Raw genomic sequence first — 27,951 nt, forward strand, 5'->3', positions numbered from 1 at the left:
GCAATATGCACAAAATGTAGACCTAATCGAAATAAAACATTGCTTTTTATAGGTAATTTATAAAACATTCGATACATAGGTATACATAACAATAACTAGAGCGCCATTGGCCTGTAAGCTACATCTCGGTCTCCAAAGCCGCAAAAACTCGCTAGTACTTACACGCACAGAGAACAGCACGTACACGCATTATACATATAGACGGAACGAACGGCATAATCATTATCATTTATTCGTCGCAATCCATGGTATTACAGATCTAGGTACAAGACTTTCAGGTATTACTTATACGAATTACATAACTCTTCCTGTTAATAGGCAATATTTTAAGATAAAACTTGTATAATATAATACAAGATTACAATTGTCATCAAAATTCATTGACGTACAGAAGTCAAATACGTTTTTAAACTGACGCAAAATGATACCAGCATAATAAAAATTTATCCCAATCAGTAAAGATGAGTCTTTAAACTTTTTTCATTTTAAGCGAGTTTTGAAGGAACATAATACTTAAATTCGACTGTAATCGTATTGTTTTAAGATAGTTTACTGCGGTTTTCAACCATTATAACAGCAAATCAAATTTAAATGAGACGAAGGCAGATTTATGTACCCTATTTTTTGAAATACAATTTATCTACTGGTATACTTTCTCGTGTGCGTATATGATTTAATGTCAATATAATTGTCAAAAGCAAGAAAATCAAGCTGTCATTTTCATTTGAAGAAGTACACGTGTGCTCCGGTGTAGCCCCAACGGGCATCTGACTTGAAGAAGAATTTTGAGTGATGTCGTCAATGTATGGAAATTGTTCGAAAGTTTACATTTGAGATTGAATTTCTGTGTTGTCTTTGTGAGTAAAAATATAAATCGATAATAAATTGGTAGCTGAATTATCTAGCTTTCAGAATCATACAATAATTCAATTACTGTCAAAGACAAAATTGTTTTGCTTCTGTCTCAAACGGAACTCCATATTTTGATTTTTTGATAATTTTGGTGTCGATTTGTAGAGAATAACAGCAAATTAAAAATATAATGGCACAAAGAGTCGGTACACGGTTTCTTCGTGAACAAATTTACGTGTAATTTAATGCCATTATTAAACACTTATTGAACAAATTATGGTTACAAAGTGAGGTCTAAATCGAAAACGTCATATACCGGCCCCTAGCTTAACAATATGCAGGCTGGTGTCTCTAGTATACAAGATACCTGTGTCAAGAGACACCGCTCTTCCTTACAGGTTTGCTACGTAACAAAACAATCAGTTAAAAGAAACAAAAATATAACTACAATAAAAACCAAAAAATTAAAATATTAAAATTAAAAGTAAAATTAGAATTAAAATTAACAATACATTTAAGCTAACGTAACAGGAACGTAGATTATGAGTAACAGAGAAGTACTAAATATCTAACTGTAAGCCACTTGTGTGTGTGTGTGTGTGTGTGTGTGTGTGTGTGTGTGTGTGTGTGTATTACGTGATTGTTACTAATAAATCTTCTATTTCTGTGTAGTTTTTAGTTTTTAGCCAGTTTAATATTTTACTTTTACATTCTTTAGATGTAGAAGGATATAAATCAATGGCATTATCTATGAGGTTATATAATCCTTTTCCTTGTGGACCTTGTTGAAGTATCCTCTCGACTGTACCTAGTATTTTTATGTCTCCGCAAAGTCACATTCCACACATACAGTTTTCTCACCGATAGGAGGTCACTATCTTCATACAGCTAATCGGTTGGGAACCTGTATGGTTTACAATAGTTAGGGAGGCGTATAGGGGAATTTTCGGCAATACTCGAGCGTGGCAGTTTAAGATATGAGAGATACCTTAGACCTAATAGAACAACCTTGTAAAGTATTTAGCTCTATATGTAGTGACGCGCGCCTAGGATAGACGATCAGATTAGTAAAAAAAAATGGATAGTCTGAAATACTCGAGCGCCTCAGATTAAGATATTGGGGGTTGATTTTAGTGTTTAAAGACTAAATTTAACTAATCTGACGATAAGTCCTTGACGCCGCCGAGTTATAGGGTCGCGAACTTGTAAAAAAAAAACGTTAATCCGGCATTCTCGAGCGCGATTTTTTTATTTTTTATTTTGAAGAATATAATCTAAAACTTACTAAAAATACAAAATCTGCCGGTTTCCGAACGATACATTTTACAAAAAAAAAGTTTAAATAAACAAAAAAGGTAATTTTATTGTCATTCTTAAATTCCCCGTTTTATCAAGGAGAAAGAAAGGAAAAAAAAAAACCAAAAAACCTTTTTCGGTCAGATTAAGAGAACCCACCAACATTTTTGTCAGATTAAAAAATATGCTTTCAGGATACCGAGATAAACCTCCCCTATGAAAATCTGACGCGCTCGAGTATTTCAAAAAAAACTTTTTTTTTTGCATTTTCAAAAATTCATCGTAACTTATCGTCACGCCGAAATCGTCAGTTTTTTTAAAGGAAGCTTCCTTGGGGCCTACTTAACACCCCTTCCGAAAATCTGACGCGCTCGAGTAATATTTTTTTTTGCATTTTTGACTACTTTATATGCCTACCCCCACCACGCAAACCGGCAGATTAGTATACCGTTGTTATCAGAGGCACTCGGGGCATACGTAGTATGAATATCTGACGCGCTCGAGAATGCCCAAGAAACTGTTTTTTTTTAAATTTTTGAAAAACCGTACATGCCAAACCCACCGCTAAAATGGTTTTTGCCATACGAGCTTTTCTTTTCGAAATTATTTTATCTGTCGATTTTGATAGGTCTCGACGGCGCCGTTGAATTACGCCATTTAGCTACCTCGCCTCCCTAACTACAATACATGACTTTGAGTAAAGCTCGTTGAGCTCTTTCTAATTGAAGGAATTTGGTTTTAGTGGCTCCACCCCAGACTGAAATGCAATATGTAAGAACCGATTGTGCTAAAGAAATGTAAATTTGGTTGAGGAGTTTTTTGGCGGCAATGTGTTTTAAATGTCCATATGAGTTTGCGAGTACGTGACATGATCAGCTCTGTGTGCATATGCCATGTTAGTCGCTGATCTATCATAATGCCGAGGTATTTAACATAGTCAACTTTAGTGATAGTTGAACAAGAGCAGTTCGTTCGATTTAAATCGTTACAATTGTGAATCTTGATTGTATACATATGATCTGGTTGTGTCCTGTTATATTTTGAGAAACATATGTAGTTTGATTTAACCGTGTTTAGGGTGAGAAGGTTTGCTTGAAACCAGCGGGCAATTTTGGCTAGTCCAAGTTCCGCATACCTACGCACATCATCCCAGGTATCGCCATAAAACACAACCGCTGTGTCATCAGCGTAAGCAATGATGGACCCTTGCTCGATAGGCAGATTGCAAAGTTGGTTCATGTATATTAGAAAGAGCGTAGGACCTAATACGCTCCCCTGGGGAACTCCATATGTTACATCACATTCATCACTTACATGTTTCTCTATTTTGACTCTTTGCCTGCGATTTCGAAGGTAATCTCTTAACAAAAATAGAGGAGTTCCTCTGATGCCAATGCTTTCCAGAGTATTTATAAGAGTGGGTACAGATACAGTGTCGAAGGCCTTTTTTAAGTCTAGAAATGCAGTGAGGCACTTTTTATTCTTATCAACTATTTCTACTATTTTCGAAGACAGAGATATAATTGCATCCTCGGTAGAGCAACCTTTTCTAAAACCAAATTGATTCGAGGATAAGATATTAAACTTATTTATATAGTTTATAAGCCGGGTGTTAATTAGTTTTTCTAAATTTTTTGATAAAGCTGGTAAGACAGATATAGGCCTATAGTTTGACATCAAGTTTCTGTTCCCACAATAATATTATACAACCAATATAATAATATTATTAATTTGGTAACCTCCGCCTACACCCTAATAAGTGAGAGGCGTTCTATTATTCTAAGCTATACAAACGTGTACGCATTTTGACAAAAGCTATAGAGCCTTGGAGAGCCTTGGTGCACAAAATAACGATCTCATGTGGTCGCAACCCTCAGTTATCCATTAATTTAAGCAGGCTTTAGCGAACAAGGAACAAAATTAGGTTGTATTTTTAAGCTGTCCATCTCATGAAATGTATTTTAATTTTCCTCGAAACCGTTTCATCATACGCACTTCAATACCAAGTTACCAACATGACGTATAATGAAATAAACTTGGCGGCTATTTTTCATTTCCCCCGACATTACGCCGCGACGGGCCTAACGCAGTTAAAATCCGCCAGGTAGAGCGCCGCCAAGTCATCTAATTAGTGGAATGGAGCAATCTGCCGGCTCACTCGACTGCACCGCTGGCGAATGATTAAAATATTGGCAGGGATATTTTATTTATAAGTTTCGGGGTATGTTCTTTTTTCTGTTTTACTGCTGTTATTCATTTCATACCTATTATTTATTCACGCATTTCATACATTACTCAAATTTGTAGTAGTAAATACTGTTATAAAAAATAAAATCAACCAAGAATAAACAATGGGACGCTTAACAGAAATTTGTGATCTATTAGTGTCTAGTCTAGTAATAAAACGTCGGTAAAAGAAAAAGTTATTTAGTGACCATTGCACATTGGCAAAGCGATCAAATTCTCAACCAAAAAATTTTACACAAGTATGACGTCAGACCGTATGTAAAAGTAAAAGTTAATGTACCCTTTAATCTTGGGGAACAAGGATTTAAGGACCCCTGTCGTTATCACATTTCGCACAGAATTAAGTTTGCGGTTCACCGCTTCTCACAGCGCTGCGTAATTCGGAAAGTAATATTTAAAGTCATGGGCTTTTTAAAGAAGCTTCCTGTGATATATTTGAGTAAGTGGTCTCCTTTCTGCCATAATGTTCAAAATTGTGGTCATTTGATCAATGTTCTTAATTCTAGGGAAAAAATAAAACTAAAGATTAAATCTTAAAAAAAGCTACAATGTTTCATGTAAAATAAATTCATTGTCAGTACGGTTAACTCAGATAGACATAAACAATTTAAAACTATTTAGGTTACTTCATTTTATATTATGCACAACCCCGTTAAAAAAACTCTCAAAGAAATTTTTATACTTAAATGAAAAAGTCAGTTAGAAAAACAATTTTTGTGTTAAAAGGTCGGCGTTAGATATCACAATATTATTGTATAATTTCTCTTCGTAAACAAACCGAGTTGTTCTTTTCATCTTCGTTACAATATAACCCTTTATACCGCGAAATTGTGTCAAAAGAAAAATATTTCATGGCACTTATACACATCACTGTTTTTTCGAAAACATAAATGACAAAAAAATTATAAAAATTTAAGTAAAAAAAATGATTTTAAATCGTACGAGGTTATAAGAGATTTGTAAAACGAATATTTGGGCGAATACGTCAAAATAAATAGGTACCATCAAAGTTAGTAATTTCAGGTGTTTATCAAGTCTACATTCCCAACAACACAACTTACACAACAATCAATCCAATCCAACTAACCCAAACCAACTTACACAATTGCTTAGGCTTTAGAGGTGATTTAATAAACTTCTTAAAGACCAAAAACTGTGTTCGTGGTCTTGAGGTGTTGAAAGCACTTACTCGTAATACTTAGAACGTTTACCTTCTTGTGTTTGATTTAATTAAAATTTTGTAAACAGTAACGCGGTTAATAATGAACCTCGATGAAGATACTCAACATACATGAATGACACGACATATTGCTGAAGGTTGCGAACTCAAGGCTTGTTAAGATATTTAAAAAAATATTAAAATAAAATCATTTTGTTGTATTTTCTTGCGTTTGATTTTTCAGTTTAAAAATCCATTCTTAAACGATTAGGCCTATGTTTAAGTCAAAAGAAAATATTATAGTTGTAAATTTTTGTTACTCTTGAATATGACATCATTATGTGACGAGTTTTTGGTATTGATTTTTAATGAACGAGTTAATAAAACATACAAACTAGTGGGGACAATAAATAGTTGCATATAAAAATACATTACTATCAACTAATTACGAATTTTTGGTAAAAGAAAATTTATTTCACTGATCTTTAGAGAGAAAATTGCCTTATTTCCTCAGTTTCATTACGTAAAGACTTTTTGTCATTTCGATATGCGTGACATAATAAAAACTAATCTCAGTGCAGTAAAATTTGAGACATTATTTTTGATAGTCAATATAATATATTATCGGGTATGCTGCAACAGTTGTGACAGAAAACGATTATCTTAAGCTTTTATTATTATTTATGTCCCATTGTTTAACAAGTTCCCAATAGAAGCCATTTTATTCTTACTCCTCTTGAGTGACAAAAAAGCTGTCAACTATTGGTATTAGCTGTCAGAAACTTGACATTTATTATAGCAAACAATTCACTCAACTTCGATCGTTCCCATCAATCACGTGACAATAATATATTGTTTGGCCAAGGCCTGATAAGTAATCGTCAATCGTTCACTGTCACACATATCAAGTTACAGTCAAGTGTAAAAATATGGGTGTAGACAACTTACTCAAAAATATGTCCCATAATTTTTAATTCGCTGACATAAGAGCTATGGGACATATTTTCGAGATGATTTGTGCACCCATTTTTTACACTTGACTGTACAAAGTCGAAGCCGAAGTTATATTACTTTTATTAAGTAAGAGTTTTAGTTTTATTGATAAGTTTAGTAATTTTTTAAATCATTCTTTTGTCAGTTAAGTAAGTCAAATTTTTCATTATTTCTGGCATGATAAAGCATGTGAAAAACTTCAATGAGACACCTTGAGATTATTGTCAAATCAAATTGGTTTTTGGTAACCCTACGTCAGGCCGTTGACGCCATTGGAGTAAAATTATAATTACAATATAAGTTTCACGTAAAGAATCAGGAATTCGATTCACTTTGTGTGTTTGTTTTTGGTAGAACCGATTAAAACTTACTGTGTTTTACTCATGAAAAAGTTATTTTGGAACGTTATATAGTTTTTAAGGACTTTTAGAACCAGCTAAAGATTTCAGAAATATGCCAATCATTGGAAAGTTTGGTATTATAAATTTGACTGTAATATTTATTCATCCAAAAAAAAGACATATTCGATTTTAAAATAAAAGAATCTATAAGTATAATAAAAAGTGGAATATTCCCTTATATTAAAACATTTTTGGTCAGATCAAATTTCCGACAATTTCATTACATTCATTAAGCAAAAAATCTTTTGAATAAAAATTATGTGATCTTTCCCCTTTCATTCAAACTTTCATTGTTGTAAATTTGTAGCAGGAAATATCCCCAAACTTTGCGTCATGGGGCCACGAGATTAGTGACGCATTAAGATGTCAATAAGTGGGCGGTAATCCTGTCTAATTGTGAACTGAGAGCCCCATACTTACCCAGATATCCTGTTACGGGTAACATGACCTAAAGGGTTTTTAATAAGTACCTACCTATGTTTAGCGGAATTTTTTTATTTATTTATTTATTTATACGAGCCTAGAGTGTCCCACTGCTGGGCAAAGGCCTCCCTCCTCCCTTTCCACGTATCCCGGTTTTGACCCGTCTCCCACCAGTTCCTATCAAAGGCGTCATTATTTTTAAATTTATTTTATTTATTACTTTATAGTTCGCCTTGGTACTTTATAATCAGCTGTTTACTATCCTTGTTTCTTATAATAACGTGATTATTACTACGTACTTACAGTAGTAGTACGTAGTGCGTAATTGTTTTCCATCGTATTTTCTCGGAAACGTTCGTATTTGTCACGCTGCTTCAGTCAGCCTCAGTACTTTTTGTAGTACCGAGACTGGCTGAAATAGCAAGACACGTTTGTTATCCGTGAAAATACGATAGAAAATAATTATGCACTACATCTGTACATTATAGTTCGCTAAAGGAACCGCAAATAAAGTAAAAACCGCAAAAAATATTTAAAAATTCATCACATCGGGCGAGATTCAAACTCGTGCCTCCGGGATAAGTACCAGTATCCCAATATCCGAAGCGATTTTTTTACTGTATTTAAAAATGTTTTAATGTAAAATTATTGTTTTCTAAAGTCTTTTTTATCTCTATATGATTATTTCCTACATACGCCAACTTTTTTTTCTAAAGTATGCTGCCATATTTACAAGAATATGTCATTATGTCTACACGTAACTTGGTTTTCACCAAGTGTCGGTACATTTAGGAGATACTCGATTATAATAAAAGGAAACGCTTTTTAAGCTCAAAGGATCCGCAAAAATGTAACGAGAAAATTTGCGCGTTGTTTCATGTTAAAAAAACATTGTCACAAAAGGTTATAAAACTACAAATAAAAATAGCAGTTTTAACCTGAATGCCTTAGACGTAGGGGTTATTAAATTTTTGTGTCCTAGACTATGAGGCCTACTCACAATTTTAAAATACCAGTTGATTTGTTTTTGACGTGATACGAATTTGACCAATAAGTGCGACTGAAATGCACTATGAGCCGTCTCAAGTTACTATACAGGGTGGCTAAAGTATAGGTACATAGGTATTGGTACAGTTTAATAAATTTTGTAGAATCAAAATTTTAAATTATCAGAAATATAATGGATGTAGTGCGAAGTTTGTATGACGTTGTTTTTTTTTAATTAATATAAGGGATTTAATTATTTGGAAAAATGGATTATTTATATCAAAATATGCTCTTTTTTTGTCTGCATAGCTCAAAGTATTGTACCTATTCAAAAGAAGATATAGTCTGCGTGGAAAGAGAAAAGTCGTGGAATGTAAGGGACCCTATACCAAAGAATATAATACCTACTCACTAGGAGCCCTATATATTCTACGACTCTTTACGACCACATTAAAAAATGATGAAGTAGATTATGCAATAATTAGTTTCATTACCATACTCGTCAACATCAAGTGTTTCACACAATATTATGTACCTACTTAAGTCGTAATAATTAATCAGAGGTCCGTTTATATTATTTGAATCTATTTCACAATTTAATAACCCTATAACCAAGTAATTCATAATTAAATGATTTATACGAATTAATTTATACTTTTTCAATCAGCTTCGCCGCGTATTGCGAAATTAAAATGCTTTTTCATTCATTTAGGTACTGTTCAAAATTACGATATAATTTGATAAATGTTTCAAAATTTGTTTCCAGTCGGTTTTATTTCGACTAAAATATTACATATCCACTGGCACTTGTGTATTATTGTTTTTGCAATTAAAATTCATTCTGTCTTTACACCTGAAATGTGTAAATGTGTAATCAACGTTTTTTTTAATAAGGGCACAAACAATATTCTAAAGCAGGTAAAACAAACAAATATTTCCTAACTCATCCAAAAAGCAACTACGTATGAAACGGACAGTGACAAAAATGCCATCCAACCAAAAAAACCCATTCACACCTCCCTAAACAGGAATGTGTGTAATTAACATTAAAACTAGGTGTAAACCGCGCTTTATGCGCACACAGGGCGCTATAACACACTATTTATGTACTTCGTTCCACGACGGCCCCTCTGGAATCTTTGATACTTTCTTTTGTTTTCTCACGGGATCAAATTCGTAGGAATGACCTTCGGGGTTGAGCAGCTACTATTTTTCTATTTGATGCATTAGGGGACGTCTATTGACGTTTTGAGTACGGTTAGCAATGCTTAATTGAAATATAGCGCTTAAAAATAAAAATAAAAATTGGTCAATCAATTGGTTGGTTTATTATTTATTGGTCAATCATGAACAGGAAAAGTAGTATTTGTTTGTCTCTTAAAATATTTAAACACCTTTTCAATTACCTATTGCTGGCAAAGCTGCAAGTTCTAAGAAACTAAGGTTAATCTAAGAGTAAATAAATAAATAAACCAGTTAAATTTTTCTAACAATAAATTCTGTAAAATCACAAGCGTTAAATCTGGAATGCGAAATAAAGTGACGTAATCTCTATAATACATATGTCCTCAGGATATAATTTATACATTTCTTTTAATTTATTACTACGCGTGACGTTTATTATTGTATAACGTTTCGCGTTAGCTTTCTTCAATTTGTCGTGACGTTTTACACTTACGACGAAACACGCAACACATACTCTGGTTGTCACGAAACTGTAAAGTAGTCAGCACAAGTTTATACTTTTCCTTTATAACAAAGTAGCTCTACTTAGGTTTTGACCTCACACGAGTGACCTATGGAATGTAGGACGTCAAATCAATATTCCCTTACAAAATATACTTTTCTTATCCAAGTATCATTACCATTGCAGTCAATCTCATAACCATAATCTATTCAGCAACCATGCCAAACGCTAGTTCTCATTTCCAGTAACTCAGTTATTATTCTGACATTAATTGATGACTAGCAATGAATGTCATTCCGTCATAAAGATATCGCAAAATCTGTTGGTCATCCCATCTCTTTAGAACTAGGATGTTCACCCCGTTTATAAAAATATCAGGAAGCATGTTAATTACTCTCAAATTGAATATACGATGTGCCTGTATTTATGGGAATATTAAAAAAATATAAACGTAGGTCTTTGATCACTTCATTCTAAAAATAATATAACATCAGATACCGTAAAATCATTATGTATGTCCGTTACGTTACATTTGTGAGTAGGGACGAAATCGAAGTTCAAACCTGGACAAAAGTTTATTTTATATGTGGCACATTGTTTTATATACAAAAAAAGTGTTCCGGATGTATGAATTTTAGTTTGTCAATGATAATTTGTTGTTTCATTTCATAACTTTAGAGATAAACACGAAATAGTAGGATATCCCAGCTCACCCCGTAGTTGGGGTGACGAGGGATTTCCTACTGAGTTTTGAAAATTGTTGGATCGACACTTTGGGATTATGAACATTATAATAGCTTGATTTGTTATTAGAATATATAATTTAGTAGCTTGTAAAACCAACCCACCCCTCTGTCATCCGTCTCACCCCATTCATAACCCAACTGCCCTCGTAATCCCTACTCACCCCATTTTACGGTAATCAGTGGCGGCGCAATATTCTATGTCACTAGTTCTACAATAATGAGTACTAGAAACGATCTCGTCCCGAAATGAGCGTTTATTTAAAAGGAAATTACGACGAGAACAAATATTAGTTGGCTCCCTAGAGAGACTTGATATTACGGTGAACAATACCTGGCGGAAAGGTTGGCGACACGTGAAATTAGTTCAGATGAAAACTATTGTTCATGAACTATGAGAGATGAGCTTTGTTTGAAAATTAATACGAGTAACTGAAAGTTAAAAAAAGGTTTTCATTTTCTTGAAACAAAAAGTTTGAGTCAAAACTTTCCTTGTCATACTTTTTATGACACACTATCGTTTTTTTGCAGTCATTACTTGGTACTTAATTACTTATCAATTTATTACACATCTTTGGACACATTGCATTTGAACCACCAATGAAAATTTAGTGCAATGGTATATCTATGTATGTAGTAAGGTCAGCCAGGACCATTGTAACTGGGAACTCTATTTTAGTTCCAAAACTGTGGCAAACTAAAACAAACAGTTTAAAGTTTTAAAAATAATGTAAAAAATAACAAAGTATAAAATAAAAATAACATCTACACTCCATTTATCAGAACTTTAAGCCCCATGGAAACATTTGAAATATATGCAAAAAGTTTTCTATAAAAACATGCAGTAAATAATATTTAGCGTATTGATGACAGATCGGAGAAACGAAATCCCTATAGTAATCCCGAGGTCCTGTTATCGAGGAAGCCGGCAAATCAACCGCCCGAATACGTAATATTGGAGTCCCTGCGGCGGCAAGTTGTTAGCAGTACGAAAAAGGTGCCACATTTGGTACTTCTTATTGCTAAAAAGGTATGAAAGCTCGAGGATGCTAATGCAATAAAAAGATTGGAAATATATCATATTTATGTGGCACCTTATTTAATAATAGGAATGTCTAGGTGAAACTGAGCAAAAGAAAGAGTGATAAATATCAAGAGCTCTTTCTTAAAGCGTTCAAACTTATTTGGCGTTAAGGGGCCCACTGATTAACAGTCCGCCGGACGGTATCGGCCTGTCAGTTGTTCGGAACTGTCAAAATTTTGTTCTAACTGACAGGCCGATACCGTCCGGCGGACTGTTAATCAGTGGGCCCCTTTATACAATGGCTAGGTAATATAAATGACTATATTGGTAAATATCAAAAGTAAGATATAAATAAAAGATGTCAGAGACAAAAATTGTTTCGTATACAGAAACCTTAAATGATTTTATGTCATGTCTTTGATATCTTTGATAACAAATCATATTTATTTATATAACTCTTGGAAATTTATTTTTATGCGTTTATTTACAGTAATAACACCTCCAGTATTTGAAATGCATTTGAAAAGTCTTTAAACCTTTCGTTCTTTCTTTCAACTGCAATTTAAAAAGGAAGGACGTTGTTAAACCTGCACACATTCACTAGGAACGTGACCTATAAAACTACAATGTTTCCAAATGTATCCCAAGGTAAAGGGTTAGGTACTTCGCTTTTTGGGTTCCGTACCCAAAGGGTAAAAACGGGACCCTATTACTAAGACTCTACTGTCCGTCTGTCCATCTGTCACACAGTTGAAATTTTCACAGATGATGTATTTCTGTTGCCGCTGTAACAACAAATACTAAAAAGTACGGAACCCTCGGTGGGCGACTCCGACACGCACTCGGTTTTTGTGTTTAAAGAAAAAGTTGACTTAGTAAAGCACGTTAGAAGTAGGTGCTTTGAACAGTTTCTTCGACTTGTAGGATTTGTCATAGCAGTTTTAGAAAAATGATGCAAAATTTACGATGTAATGAGGCATCAAAGGAATCAAATAGATTGCCAAATATCTGACTCAGTATAGTAATAATTCGTCTTACTTTTGCATATATTATATATTTGATTTGAATGAGCTTTGACAATCTAAACATGTGTTTATTTAATTTGACTTTAAAGAAAAGTGTTTAAGAAAACGTCTGTCATTTAAACACTATTAGTGGATTTCACACTAAGAATATGGATATTTCGTTACTAAATTATTTTATTTTAGAATTTAAGAAGCCAATACGTGAAATCTTCATAAATGTCTATTAGTTACTTTAAAAAGAAAATCAACGATAATTGACAACGTGTCGCGGCAAAGCCTCTAAAACTCGCTTTGAGATAATCATATTTAACAAAAAAAATGTGATGTATTTTTTCAACGTGCGAAATTACAAAAATATTTTCAAGAAAGTATATTCCACAAAAATAATTACCTATATAATTCAATAAAACGGCTCAAGAAGCTTATAGGGAAACGGGAAAAGTAATCTGGTATGCTTTAGACGCAATTGAACATGTGTAATGATACTGTTACAACCATGTAATAAAAGCTTGGAATAAAGGACCCCGCAGCAAACATAGGGAAAAAGTGGTTTCAGTTAAATCTCACGAAATTTTAGTATGATGTTAATTTGGCTCTCCTGATTATTTTTTTGTATGGGCACAACTCTCTCAAAAGTATACTTTCAGAAATAATCAAGTATATAGTTTTCTGTATACGCGACATGTTTTCTAAAATCGATATATGTGACGTTCCACGGGAAAAGGTACCTTATGAGGGTTTCTAGTTTCGGAGATATTAAATGTTTTGTAAAGAGGTGAAAAAATGTTCAATTTTTTTTTATTGTGTGATCTGAAACCTTAATGCGTAACGTTTGTTTACCTGTTTTTATTTTTGTTATAAGTTAGTTATAAGCCTAGTAATGTCATCTCAGAGTTTAGTAGAAAAGGTACCTTATGGAAAAAAGATTGAAAATTCCCAAAAAAACTAGTCAATACGGGAAAAGAAGTTTGGTAGAGAACTGTATTAGCATTCTGCAAAACTAATTTGATAATTTCAGTTCTGGTTGGGGCGCCTCGCAAATATTATAACCGTACATAGACCGACATCACCGACATCACAAATCCAAGTAGACTGCTATTATACCAAAGTTACTCTCGTCAAGTCTTTCTTAACTAGAATAATCTTCATTTGGTTTGGTCGCATGCAGTAAATCAGCCATTGGTTTGCTGAAAAATGCCAATACCCGACGCATTACCTTATGGAATATCTGAGGTCATTGAACCTCAATGCCGCTTATCTTCAATAGCAACCGAAATATATTATTGATAAGAAATAGACGATTTATACCATCTTAACCCCAAAATATTATTAGTTTATCCTAACTGTTCCATCATCATCATGCCTCATCATGTAACTTGACCACAAGGTACCTTTTCATTACATACAAATTATTGGTCTTTTTTAAGATTATTATGACGAAGAACTAATTAAATTGGGGGCAGTTTAATGTAAATTAATATTTTCTATTCATAAAAGATAAACTATAATATGATTGATATTTTGTAGTGATGTATTATTAGATTTATTTCCATAAGGTACCTTTTCGTAAATGTATGGAGCAAATACTGTTATTGTTATGTAAGTTTAAAGTGGCATAAGGGGTTAAATATAGTATTTAGTTGGGGTTTTAGGATTTATTTCATTTGAATGACAGAATTTCTTTCATATGTGCTCAGAAAAATTGATTGTGTGTCACATTAAAAGTAAAAATATTAAATTTTGTGATTTTATATGAAAAAGTCAGAAAATACATTTTCACCTCTAAATCGGTATTGTTTTTTGCTTAAACTGTCTGTCAGTGTCGTTTTCTAATAGATAAAATTTAAATCTTGAGAGCTCATTGCAATCAATCGTGAAAATGAAATAAAACTTTATTTTCAAGAGATTGGTTAGTATACACATAAATCAGTCGATATCAAAAGTTTCTATTTGCATTACAGAACAAGTCGCAATATTTTTTTAATCTCAGATATATAAGGCATTATTATTTGTAGTCAACTATGTAACTTACTTCAGGAACATAGTTTTTTAGGCGGCTAAACTTAAAACTTCTCTATCGTAAAGTTGCTCATTTCACAACATTATTTTCAAAAAATCATATCTCTGTAACTACGCAACCTAGAAGGTTGATCTTTTGTGTTATCGATAGCTTATTTATTGTAGATTACTGGGGTATGCATAACTCCATACCCGCCATAAGGTACCTTTGACCGTGGGACGTCACATATTGTTATGACACGCACTGACAGTTACTGACGTTATAAGTTGCAGCCACCAACTGTCATGAGGAGGAATTACGTAAAAATGGTTAACAAACACATATTTTGTATAAAACAATTACATTGATTATTTCTGAAAGTATACTTCTGAGAGAGTTGTGCCCATACAAAAAAATAATCAGGAGAGCCAAATTACCATCATACTAAAATTTCGTGAGATTTAACTGAAACCACTTTTTCCCTATGTTTGCTGCGGGGTCCTTTAAAAGTGAAAAAATTACTGATATGGGTGAGATTTGAACTCACGGCTTCTGGATCGATACTCCAGCGCTCTGCCATCTGAGCTGCCAAAGACCTCATCCATAGCCAGCAAATATTTCCACCATATGGGTATGGGTATAAATAGCATTGTTCGCAGACGTTCTGCTTGTTAAAAATTAAAACATGTACTTACCTAATAAAAAAATTGTTTGTTACATGGGTGATAGGTTTAAGAGGAAATTCAATTTAGATAGGACGGCCCCAAAAAAAGTAATTCTATCATTTTTGTCTCTTCTTTTTCCGCATTATACACCAAACAACTTCATTAATATAAATAAGTGAAGAAGGAATATATTTTTAATACTCCAAAATATAGTCCGGCAAAAAATTATACTATAGATATGATAACTTGGTACTAAAATATTACTTTTTTTATCATTATACATTTATTATAGGTGCCTGCATTGTCAATCTGTAACTGCAATGCCATACAAAAATTATATTTTAAAGTAGACGCACAAAGCGAGATCAAAGCCACTGTATTTCCTGACCCATGGGACTGACTCTGTTTGACTCAATCAGTTACTCGATACACCTTTTCCCGAAACGAAAAACTGATCTCAGTAAAATATGTTTAAGCTAAATAATGGTTTGTTTTTAAATTTTTAAAACAAATATATATATATTTAATGACGTAGCATATTTTGTTTTTGTACGTTTTTCTGTTTTAGCAGAATCGCACATTTGGGAGCGGGGGCCAAATTCGACCTACATGTTGGGAGCGAAAATTATATTTGATAGTATTATAATAATACCTACTATCAAATATATATTTTTTTAGCCAATTATTTTTAAATAAAAACACGCAAAACACGCATAGCTGACGTGGGGGAGAAGACCGCCAGACTGAAGTGGGACTGGGCGGGTCACCTCTGCCGCATGCATCCGGATAGGTGGGCTAGTACAGCCACCAAGTGGATGCCGCAAAACAAGCGCGGACGTGGCAGGCCCAGATGGAGATGGCGGGATGACTTAGACGCCTTCATCAGTAACTGGCCGGAAAAAGCACAGCAACGGGGGTGGAAATCAAGGGGAAGAGACCTTTGCCCAGCAGTGGGACAATATAACGGGCTAATAAAAAAAAATAACTAAGCATATAACCGCTAGCGCTATACTGAATTAGATGACATTTAGTACCTACAGATGAAGTCGCGGGCAGAAACTACTTTTATTGTAGGTACACGTATGTAACTTTGATATACCCACATAAATTTCGTAATTTTGTTTTATTATAAAGAAATGGAATGTCAATGGAATTTAACCAGCCCACGTAATAAGAATATTTTTGGAAATTTCCCAGGAAGGAAAATAATAATAATTATAATATCAGAAGGTTCGTTTCTCATATATACATTTACTTTGTAATTATATGTTACATGGCTTAGTCCACATAACCTATAGGTACGAAGAATAATATTCTGAACTTGATTTCGAACTAACTTTTATATTTTGATTAGTTTAAATACAGAAAAGTACGGATTGGTAGACAAGGTCGATCTTCAAGATTATGGTGATTTTCCAGGAAAGAAGGTCCTAAGTTACCTTTGAATACCGAATACAAATCTTATTTTGGTACCATTTATTTACTTAATCAATAAAATCGACAACAAACTAAAGATACAATTATAGATTTACCATCAAATACACTTAGCCAAAACTGCATATTACATTACTGATTCACTTTCATCGCTTTTCCCAGTAAGACGGGGTTCGGGGTTTTCTGGCGGGCAGCCAAGCAAAGGTTCTCGGCCCTCGAAATCTATGAGAGAATCAGATATCACAGAGCCGAGACAACCGAAACTGCTTTGGTTATAGGGGTTAGCGAATCTTAAGATGGACGCGATAATGCGTCTGTCTGCTTATACGACTGCGCCGAAGCCAGAAAAGGGGCTTATGTTATCTGAAAACTATTTTGGTAATTGTTAGGTATGTGACTGTGTAATTAAGGTGGTGAGTTTTGGCATTAAATTAATATTGTATTAAGCATAAACGTCTGCAAACGATACCACAATGCTTATAAATAAAGGAAAAGTTTAATTTTACGTTACTTTTTATTATAAGTTTGATGTTAATTATGTTTATGGTTTTAATAAATTCCACCATTTTGAGATAAAATAATAAAAGGAAAAGGCACATTATGAAGGAAATCGTGAAATTATTCGCTATAATAAAGTCTTTGGTACAGAAAAAGATACGGAAATCACAATTTCATAAGTGAACAAAAAAATACGTGGGACCTAGATGCCGTTAACATGTAATGCTCGTACGATAAACGGCATTACTCTCCCCAGTTGTCTCCCTAAGGAGTTTTTGTAAACAAATTAAGGACGGGACGGAAAGATCCACTATTGACTATTCCACCAAGGGTCGAGTTAGCGCCAGTAATTCAGTTGGTCAAAACGATCGGATCGGTGTCCAAAGGTCTCAAATTAAGTTTTGTTCGGCGTTGAGTATTTTTCTATTTTTCTTTATATATAAAAAACCTAAATTAAGCAGACACTCAACAACAATCACGAGAATCAACTGCCGTTCAAATAACTACCCAATTAATCAAAACCGCTCAAAACCCACACTTTCAACTCCCAACTATAATTAATATTTAGTGACGTGCAAATGCACGTCACAATCGCACGTGTGACGGACGTCAACTTCATGTGACTGCACGCGCGCACAATTATTGTGTTTATTTATTCATTAACACTTTGCAGTAGTTGCAGTGTTGGTAAAACACAGGTACCTACCTAACGAATAGTTATACGGTACACTACAAAAGTCACTGATCAATGTAAATTAGCAAATATATATGTAGTTTCTAGCCGTCCTAATATTTTGTGACGTGACTTATTAATAGGTATAGGTATATACAAAACAATTATGATACTTAGATACCTACTGACAAACAGCGCATATCCTAAACCATTAAGGGCCCCTTGCACCATCCCACTAACCCGGGGTTAACCGGTTAAACCTGGAGTTACCATGGTTACCAGTAAAACTGACACTGGGTTAACGGTTTAACCGTTTAACCCCGTATTAGTGGGATGCTGCAAGCTTGCTGCAAGTGGCGCTAAAGGTAGAAATCGGCTTGATGGAAAACGTGCACCGGTGCGTAGCTTATTGACGCTTGAAATTAACTTCATTGGGTATTACTAGGTTACCTATTGCCGGTATACCAACCGTATGTATACGAGGTTATACCCTTTTATGCTGTCATGAACTTGCACTTGTAGCCTTATATGAATACATTATGTAAAACGAGATCTTAAGAAAACGTAGTGAGAATAGGTTTCACGTAATCTTGTTAAAATCACGTTCTTTTAGCCGGCAAAGTTATTCTCTGAGCATCACTGCACCGACGTTTGTATGCAGGAGTGGGCAGGAACTTTGCCGACTGAATTTACGTACAATCTCATAGGTAACGAATATGAAACAAAATAATAATAAAACTGGGCACATTAAAGATGAAATTTCGTAATCATATCTTTGTCATAAAATAGTTACTTTATTCATTCACTGTATACAATACTCAGTGCATGAAATAGTGTTGCAAATGAACAAAATGTTTTTAACAGTTAGTAAACTGTTAAAAAGTATATGCAAATATTTGTTAGATGTACGAAAACTGCAAAACTTTCCTTAAGTACGTATTTAGCACTATTTAGCAGCTTCTACTTCAAATATTAAACGGTGGAATAGAAAGGTCTATTTAACAAGTTAAACAATAGCAAAGCAAAATTTAATTTAACTATTTGCTTAGATTTAAAACTATTTTGCAGAAATATTTCATTTGTTCATTATAATATATTTTAGCAAAATATAAGTTAGACGCTCAACAACGCAAAAGTCTAAATAAGAATCAGACGTTAAAAATAAAAATGTTAGATACATTTTAGTTATTCTTTTCTCAGGCAGGTAAAAAAACTATTTAAAGAAGTGAAAAATTTTTCGTCAACCACCGTACGGGGTAAATGTTTAATATGTAGTTGTCCCCTTGCCACAAAACCTTATGGAATGTTGCGAAAACATCTGCCAAATACCTGTGCATACGACGGGTACCTCGTATGACATACCATATTTACAAGTTCAAAGGCACTAAGGGACAAGGACACATTCATATTTTCTATGCAATTGTAGGCTCGATAAAATTGACGTAATTTAATAGGGTAATAAATAGGGAATATTAGGCAAAGCTCTGCGTAGGTGGCACCTTTGTGGCACATACAGTAAACTAACCACATTGACACATCACACATCACGTCAATCACATGGCCTACCGCGAAACAAGAAAATCGAAATTTCGTTATCTAATCGAGCGATAAAGAGGCAGATAACTAAATTTCGATTTTCGCGTTTACCGGTAGGCCTATGTTAGTCTATAAATTTACTGAGTCGGTAGTGCTGCACTCTGGCGGCAGAACATTGCAGTAATATCCCCTATTGACTACTAGTCAAATCAGTTTCTTTTCTCGAACTGTCAAAACGATTTTGCTACTATGGAATTTATATGAAACACTAGCATGTGACGTCACGATCAAATTACCTACTCTTTATAGTTTTATACGGGTTTTAAAATAGGAATTTTGTCTAAAAACAACTTCTGTCTACGTTTCTCTATTAATCTTCTGGTGCTTTATTTAATGCATGTTGTAAAATATTTTATTTTAAATACAGTCAAATACCCTATTCATTGTTTATTTCTAATTGCTGGTGAACTTTTGATCACATACTAAAAAGGTAAATGGCATTTTCATTAAAACTTAACTTTAAAGCGCGACTTAAGGTCGTGTTTCAGTAACGTCTAACCGTCACATCCCTGACAATCCCTGGGGTTTGACATTGACCGTCAGTTTTGTGACATTGCTAACCATCCGTTAATGGTACACATGCCCAAATAATTTAACATTTCACGAAATGGTTCATAATATATTCTATGAATAATTTAATAACCAAAATACATGTTGTCAAAAATATGTTGTACAAATGTATCATTTCATTATTTTGCATTGAAAGGTTTTTATTCCAGAGGCTTCTAAAGATTACCTGACAGTGTACAAGGAAATCCCATTTATATTATGATCTTCTCAAGCCACTTTTTGCTCATTAAAATTTCGCCAATGAAGAAGAATACTAATTTTATTAGAATTATTAATTGAGGTTTCAAATCGATTCTAAAGGTGAATTATAGGTGGGATTATAAAGGTCTTTATTGTAATTTATTAAAGGTAATCGATGATAATTTATTAAAATCATATTCAAACAGGTACTGCTTAAATTGGGGGCTTATTATGGATAAACTATTTAAGAAAACGCCTCCATCTTCTCTGCTTTTGTTTTATTTCAGTACAATCGCCACAGACACTGTTAACTGTCCATATACTAGACGGCGATTTGGGGCAAACTTTATATTTAAAGTTTATTTTTAATTTTTATTTTAAGGCCTTTTATTGTTTGTTGTTTATACCTACTACTTGTTCTTAGGTAAATAAAACTAATGTAGATACCATGTGCTCGTTAGAAAGGGGTAGCCGTATTTAAAGAATAAATGAGTTAATATTAGCATAATCGTAGAAGGTGCCAGACCTAAATTATATTTGTACTGTAATGAAGGTATTTTCTCAGCAGTGAATTACTCATCAGCACATTTCATAGTCTCTTTTAATATTAAATTAAATTATTAGACTTGTTTCATAAACACTAATTGTTTGCTTGATGACTAGAATAAACTTAGTGAATTCATCAGCCGTGCGAAAGTTAAAACTGATAAAATTATTGCTTGATTATAATTTTATTAACACTCATATTATTAGTAGGTAATACTCTAGGCATTACCTAGGTAATGTAATAGTATCAATATCACCGACATACTGTCAAGTTTCGTTATTATAAATGCAGGTAAGTAATGTAAGTACCTACTTTCTTAAAGTGTGAGCTTAACCTAATAAGGTAAACGTACTGGTGCTCCACTCGGTCCCAGTACCTGTCATCTTAAAACTTAAGTCATTGTCAATAGAGGTGACAGCAAGGTGTCATCTATTGAGCATTAGCATGTACAGCACTAGTACGTTTACCTTATGTAATTCAATTTCTTGTCGATCAAACTTTACGCAAATCTCTAACCATAATAAAAATGCTACCAGTTTAAATAATCATTGAACAAATGATATTGCTTCACGCTCATTTACGTGTATACACGAACTAATTGAAAATTGAATTATTTATATTAAAACATAATTATTTCATAGAGGTATTATGATCAAATGACAAGTTCTATAAGTAACTAAAGGCGAAAAGCGGACATTCGTCACAATTGTTATTTTATTTTAATCGAAGTTTAAAAAAGTAATTAACAAAACGTCACCTTTTCAAAGCTACTAGGCAATTTTAATGACACATGTGTCTTGAACATTCCACGTGTCTTTGTCTCTGTCACATTGTTAGAATATCAAAGTTAAAGCGCTTGTTAATTTTGACCTAGATGTGCTTGACTGCTTGCTCTATTTAAAATATAATGTGGTTGTATAATGGTATTGATCGTTTTGCACATTGACGTATTATGACATAATACACCATCGTGTGTATTATGTCAACTCCGTGAATTCATTTAAAAAAACTTATTTTTTATTTTTTAACCAAGATATTATGGAAAAATGTAATAAAAGTGTAGGTAAGGCATAAAATATTTTTTGCATCAGGTCATTCTTGTGAAAAATAAAGGTCGAATCAACGCAGTCTTATAATTTCAAAATATTATTATATTTATTAGTTTTCATTAATTATTTTACGTTTAAACAATTTTGAATAACCCGCACAAATAAAAGTTGATACCCATTTTTGTAATTCTATAAATACTCGTATGTTTCCAAAAACAAGTCCCGTAGTTAAAAGACATAAAAATCATGAACGTTTATAAGGCAATAAATAGCTAAATCACACCAGATTAGAACCGGTTCCTTTGGCAATACAACAATAAACGTACCTAATTTAAAATAAACAAACGACATCGTCACAACTTGGCACAAACACATTCCGTCGAGTAAATTATCACACCTCGCAGCAGCTTTGATGTAGAGGGGCAAAGAACCTGAGATTTCCACGCGTGCTTTTTTTCCGCTTGAGATTTTCGGTCAAAAACATCAGCAACTGTGGGCCCGATTCGGATTTTGAAACATACATCTATTAGACATCTTTTAGAGACATCACCAAGATATGATAACGATATGTTTAAGATCTAACCTGTCAAATTTGACATTTGCGCGATTCTGGAGATACTGTTGAACGATTTCCACAGGATATGACTTAGAGATCCAATTCACATCTAATAGATATCTTACTCTATCTAACGTAAAAGTGACATTGGTTGCCCGAATTGCGCTGCAAAAGAGAACTAGTTGATATCTAAACTACAACGTATCTAGAATGGATCTAGTACGTGTCGTCTCTTGTGAATATCTTGAAGTTCGAATACGGCAGTGTATCACGGTCGCCTTATTACCACCTGTCATGTCATGCGTTACTTTCGCACTTACATACTTATTAGAACGTGATAGGCATGGTGACAAATGACAAAAAGCCGACCATCTTAGCCCTACTAGTTGCTGGAATCACAGGGATTACATGGATGTAGTGGATAATTATTATCCTTCGTATTTTCACGGAAACGTACGAAGTTACGAACGTGTCTATTTCAGCCAGTCTCGGTACAAAAAGTACTGAGGTTGACTGAAGTAGCATGACAAATACGAATGTTTCCGAGAAAATACGAAGGAAAACAAATATGCACTACATATTCTGTACCTCAAGATCGATCGAAAAAGACGTCTAACGTAACATAATTATTATATTTTATTTGGTGCGGTCCGTATCCGTATCCGGTTTGGTCCTGTCTGGTGCAGCGTATACGCTGTATCCTACATATCGCTACCCAACGCGGAAATGTGGCTCGTATTTTCGGGACGAGGAGATTTGTTTCCTACGGGAAATTATTGTTAAAGTTAATTGTACGATATCGAAATCAAATCACATTATATTTACAAAACCAGTGACGTAACAAGTACGCAGGATCGTAATTAAATTGAGTTCGTAATAATTGAATATAACCTCGCTTTAGTTCCTTGTATAATACACACACACGTAACATGTAACATTGTAACGTACATTGTAATGTGTAACGTGTCACATTATTTTCTGAATGGATGAATGGATTTTCTTATTTTAATTAATAAGGGTAGAATGATTTAAATCTATTGTCATGCGTGGCTAGTTGGGCTACAAAAAGTGAACATTTTTCAATCACACTAGGTACTAGTCCGCCCCAGATTATCTCCGCTCGAAATTTAAATTTGTTACCCCACGCCCAGGCACAGATCTTCGCTCTTCCCGTAGCCTTAAGCTCATTGTCCCCCGACATCGAACGGGTTTCATGTCCAATTCTTTCACTGTCCAGGCTATCAGACTTTGGAACGGTCTCCCACTCTCTATCAGACAAGCGCAGACCAAATTCACATTCAAGCGCATGCTGCGCAAGCATTTCCTTGACAAACTTTCTTCTTCGTCAACTTAATGATTCACACTAGGTATATAAATATGTATAGTATCTGTGTAGGTTTATTTGTATTAAGTATATGTGTAAGTTTATCAACATACTTAAAATTCATATATGTATAGTTTTGGTTTCAAATTCATTTACTTTAAAGACACTGCACCTACTTAATCTTTCTGGTTTGACCCATTGGTTGACTGGTAGAGAATGCCTTAAGGCATTAAGTCCGCCATTTGTACCTTCATGTATTGTGCAATAAAGATTAAAATAAATAAATAAATAGTAGGTACTTAAAAAAGATTGACGGGATTGTTTGTACAGCTTATAATAGTAAATATAATAATAATAGTGAATAATCAAGATCAAGTTAATAGAAAAACCCGTGCCAACAGAAGAAGTTGATCGAATTTAAACTATCGTGTGACAAAAGTTGATCCCCGTTTTTGCAATTGTTGTTTCAATCAATCAATTACCTAATTTGAACATTTTGTTAACGAACGAGCGAGCGAAGCGAAGCGAAGTTCTTACATTCGACTTGAAACATTCGGCTGGCTAGGGACACGTCCTGGCATTTCGATGTTTTTAACTGAACTAACAGGGGATAGTTTGATGGGTAAATGAGTAAATGTGTTCTTGTTTAAATTATATTAGGTAAACGTGTAGTTGAGCTAGGTTATGGAGCTAGAAGAGCCTAGAAGGCCCAAAAGCTATTTGTGAGGGGTATTGCTATTCTGGTCAACTCCTTTGCAAAGAAAGTATGAGTGGCCATAGTGTAGATACATTGGTAGGGTAGGTGGACTATTGTCTGGTCTATTGTGGTGGGTACGCGAGAAAATAGCGTATTAGCCATTTTGAATTTTCACCCTTTTTATTCAATCGTGTCGAAAATGAAATAGATGTCTATGAATTTACACTATATAGTTTTTGGCGAACTGTGAGTTCTAAGGAATGGCGGAAAAGTGCATTCAGCATTGATATATTAATGATCCCATAATAACAACTGCATGGTTCTGAAATTGGAAGCCAAATAGATAGATGTATTATGTATGTCTCTCTGTAAATGTTTTATTGAGGATGTGCAATAAAGATGATTTGTATTGTATTTGTGTATAGACTACGATCGTAGTACCGTCCAAATTAATAGCATAATTTTCCCTTAACAGTGGTACAGTGGACCAAGGTTGCCTCTTGACTTGCCATTAGAAAAGTCCATACCCATACCTACTAATATTATAAATGCAAGAATAACTCTGTCTATCAGACAGTTACTCTCGCATTTAAACTAAGGTAAGGTGGGGTTAGTCCAGGGTCGTATTAAGCTAAAATGGGGCCCTTGGGCACATAGGAATTTGGGGCCCTTTTAGTAAAGAAAGCAAATTAAACTAACATTTTTCTACTAATGATCTTCTATTTATTATGGGTAATCAAATATACTGTTACTGTCTGTCCTTCGGGGCCCCCTGAAGATGGAGGCCCTGGGCACGGGCCCCGTGTGCCCTTATGGTAAAGACGGTACTGGGTAAGACTAACATAGTTTATTTTGCCTGGGGCAAGACAAACAGTATGAGGGTTCCATATAACTGACAGTCTTACCCCGGTGATAGTCTTACTTTTTGCAGCTTTTCATATAATAATAAAAAGTAGCATGAAATAAAGAAATTCTACACAATCCTCACAGTAATTTATTTCCGGTTATAGAAATAATTGTGGCGATTAAGTGTTTTATGGCCGTAGAGGTTTAAGTTGCGGTAATAAAGTTGCTAAGCACTCGCTTTAATGAGAACAGTTTGAGAACTTTACGCCAAGTTACGGCGATCACTTCGATCTAAGGTTTTTTTATTTAGAGACCTTTCATTTATATTTAATTACACAAACGGGTCTACCGCGATATAATTTCATTGTTTTTACCTTAAATTCCTACGTTTCAGCTGAGTTGCACCAGGGAACTCAAGGAAAGACTCGATCGGTCGGCTCGGTAGACCCGTTTGTGTAATTAAATATGTTTACAAAATGCAAGAGTTTAAAGTGTTATGCTTTTCATTTAGTTAGTGTTAAGTGTAGTAGAGTCAGGCCAAGCTAATTGTGCATGGCATTTGCAATGACAATGAGTGGTAATATCATAATTAATGTCAAACTATGAAAATAATTATGACCTTTATAATTACACTCCTATACATTTTTGTATTCAAGTCATTACAATGTTATCTTGGACGGACTCTAGGTAACTTTGATTCTAGACTTTCGAATAAAAGCAACGGGATAACTCCCTCATGAACAAATAAGTAAAAGACTTTTCATCTCTCCTCTTAGCAACCATATAAAGTAAGTAGGTACTTACCAGAATTTATATAATTACCACAGAAATAAATAAAAAGTATTTCCTGTTTTAATAATAAAATCTTTACAAGCATCATAGATTTTAATCGAGTTGTTAAGTTATTTCGTACAAAAGTTTTAGATAAATATTTAATGTCCGTTGTCACACTTCATTCATTTACAAACTTCTGTAAAGTATTGGATGGTTAAAAATTATAAATGAGTTTTACATCATAGAAGTAAGAGTATACTTAAATCTTCTTTGCAACAGAAAACTTTTTCGCGTCAACGAGTTTTAAGGGGTTTACAGACGAAACAAAAGCCGTGGTCCTTTGATTATGAGCATTTGTATAAAGAGATTACCTTCATAATTTAAACAGAAACCCTTTGTTAATTACTTCTTAACCTGGCTTTGTAAGAAATTAACGGAACATGCCACTGACGGTTAGAAAACTTTTTACGTCGGTAAATTCTGTAGAACGATTCAAACTTTGGTTACACTTTAGATGCATTGTAATACACGTTTAATACCAGTTTTTTATAATTTTTATTACAGAATTAGCTGAAGTGAAACTTTTTTTATGTTAAAATATGTCAAAAAATCCTAAAAAATAACCCAAAAAAATGCGTCTACCGAAATGTTTTATCAGCTTTGTAACTTTTAAATATTGTAGCTTTAGTAATAGTGTAACTTTTCTCAAATCAAATTTAACTCTTTAAGCGAAAAAATCCTGAAACAATTACACTTCACATAAAAACAATCTCCGTGTTATCTATATTATTTTATCGGCTTCATAACTTTTATTACCTTATATCGTTAGTAACAGCATAACTTTTCTCATTTCAAATTTAACTGTTTAAAACCGTCGGCAAAATCCTGAAAACTAACACTTCACACAAAAAACATATTCTCTTTTTTTCCGTTACTTAAAAAAAATCCGTTACTTAAAAAAAAGTCACTAACCTGACAGCAGTGAAGCTCCGACGTCGACCGGCGAACACACGGCAACAAGTGTTGTGCTGCCGCCGCCCTAGCCTTATATAGAGGCCGGCGCCGCCCACCGCGATGGGCGGCGCACTAACGCGTTTGCAATTCAATTTGAGAAATCAAAATTATGCGATAATCGTTTTTGGTTTATTAGCGGTCAACGCGGTAATGCGTTTTTAAAATGTTGGGTGCTAATTAGAAAGTTTGTGTGTTAAAGTTTGTGTTTATGGTTATTGCTTTAAACACAATTAAAACTTAGTGTACCTATATAATATATGTAAGTAAATAGATGTAGACCTAATGCTGTTGTTATGTTGAGTCTTATTTTAATGGTACCTAATTAATGTTTAATTCTTAATAACGGAATTAACTCATTTAAATAAATTAACGAATTCAGCAACTATTACATTTGAAGAGAACTATACGTTGACATAGATAATAGAAAACGCAAATCGAAACTAAAAATATAATGTATGGAAATTGTCACGTGATTTTTCGTTCGCACTTGGCATGCCGATACATTTTAATTTTCGATTGTCAAAACTTACTGGTGGTGATATTTAGGTCAAGCTTATGCTTATGCTCAATCCAGCTTACTAATAGTCCCTATAATGACATTTTTTTTTTTTTGCTACGTTGAAAACCTCATTTGCCATTTTTGTGGTAAAATCCTTTATAATTGCGAAATCTCTTCTTGTTTAGATTGGTGA

The 27,951-nt window shown here is 33.8% G+C and overlaps 1 protein-coding gene across 4 annotated transcripts in view; it reads right to left on the bottom strand.

Moving 5' to 3' along the window:
- LOC134794201 (diuretic hormone class 2) overlaps positions 1 to 27,252 on the bottom strand; it is a 119,273-nt gene extending 92,021 nt beyond the window's left edge. For all 4 annotated transcript variants that reach the window (XM_063765947.1, XM_063765944.1, XM_063765945.1 and 1 more), the window contains exon 1: positions 27,218 to 27,252. The gene's annotated coding sequence lies outside the window, so the exon portion shown is untranslated. The remainder of the gene's footprint in view (positions 1 to 27,217) is intronic.
- Positions 27,253 to 27,951: the final 699 nt, after the last annotated feature.

Source organism: Cydia splendana, chromosome 10 (genome assembly GCF_910591565.1).
Source record: "Cydia splendana chromosome 10, ilCydSple1.2, whole genome shotgun sequence".
NCBI lineage: Eukaryota > Metazoa > Arthropoda > Insecta > Lepidoptera > Tortricidae > Cydia > Cydia splendana.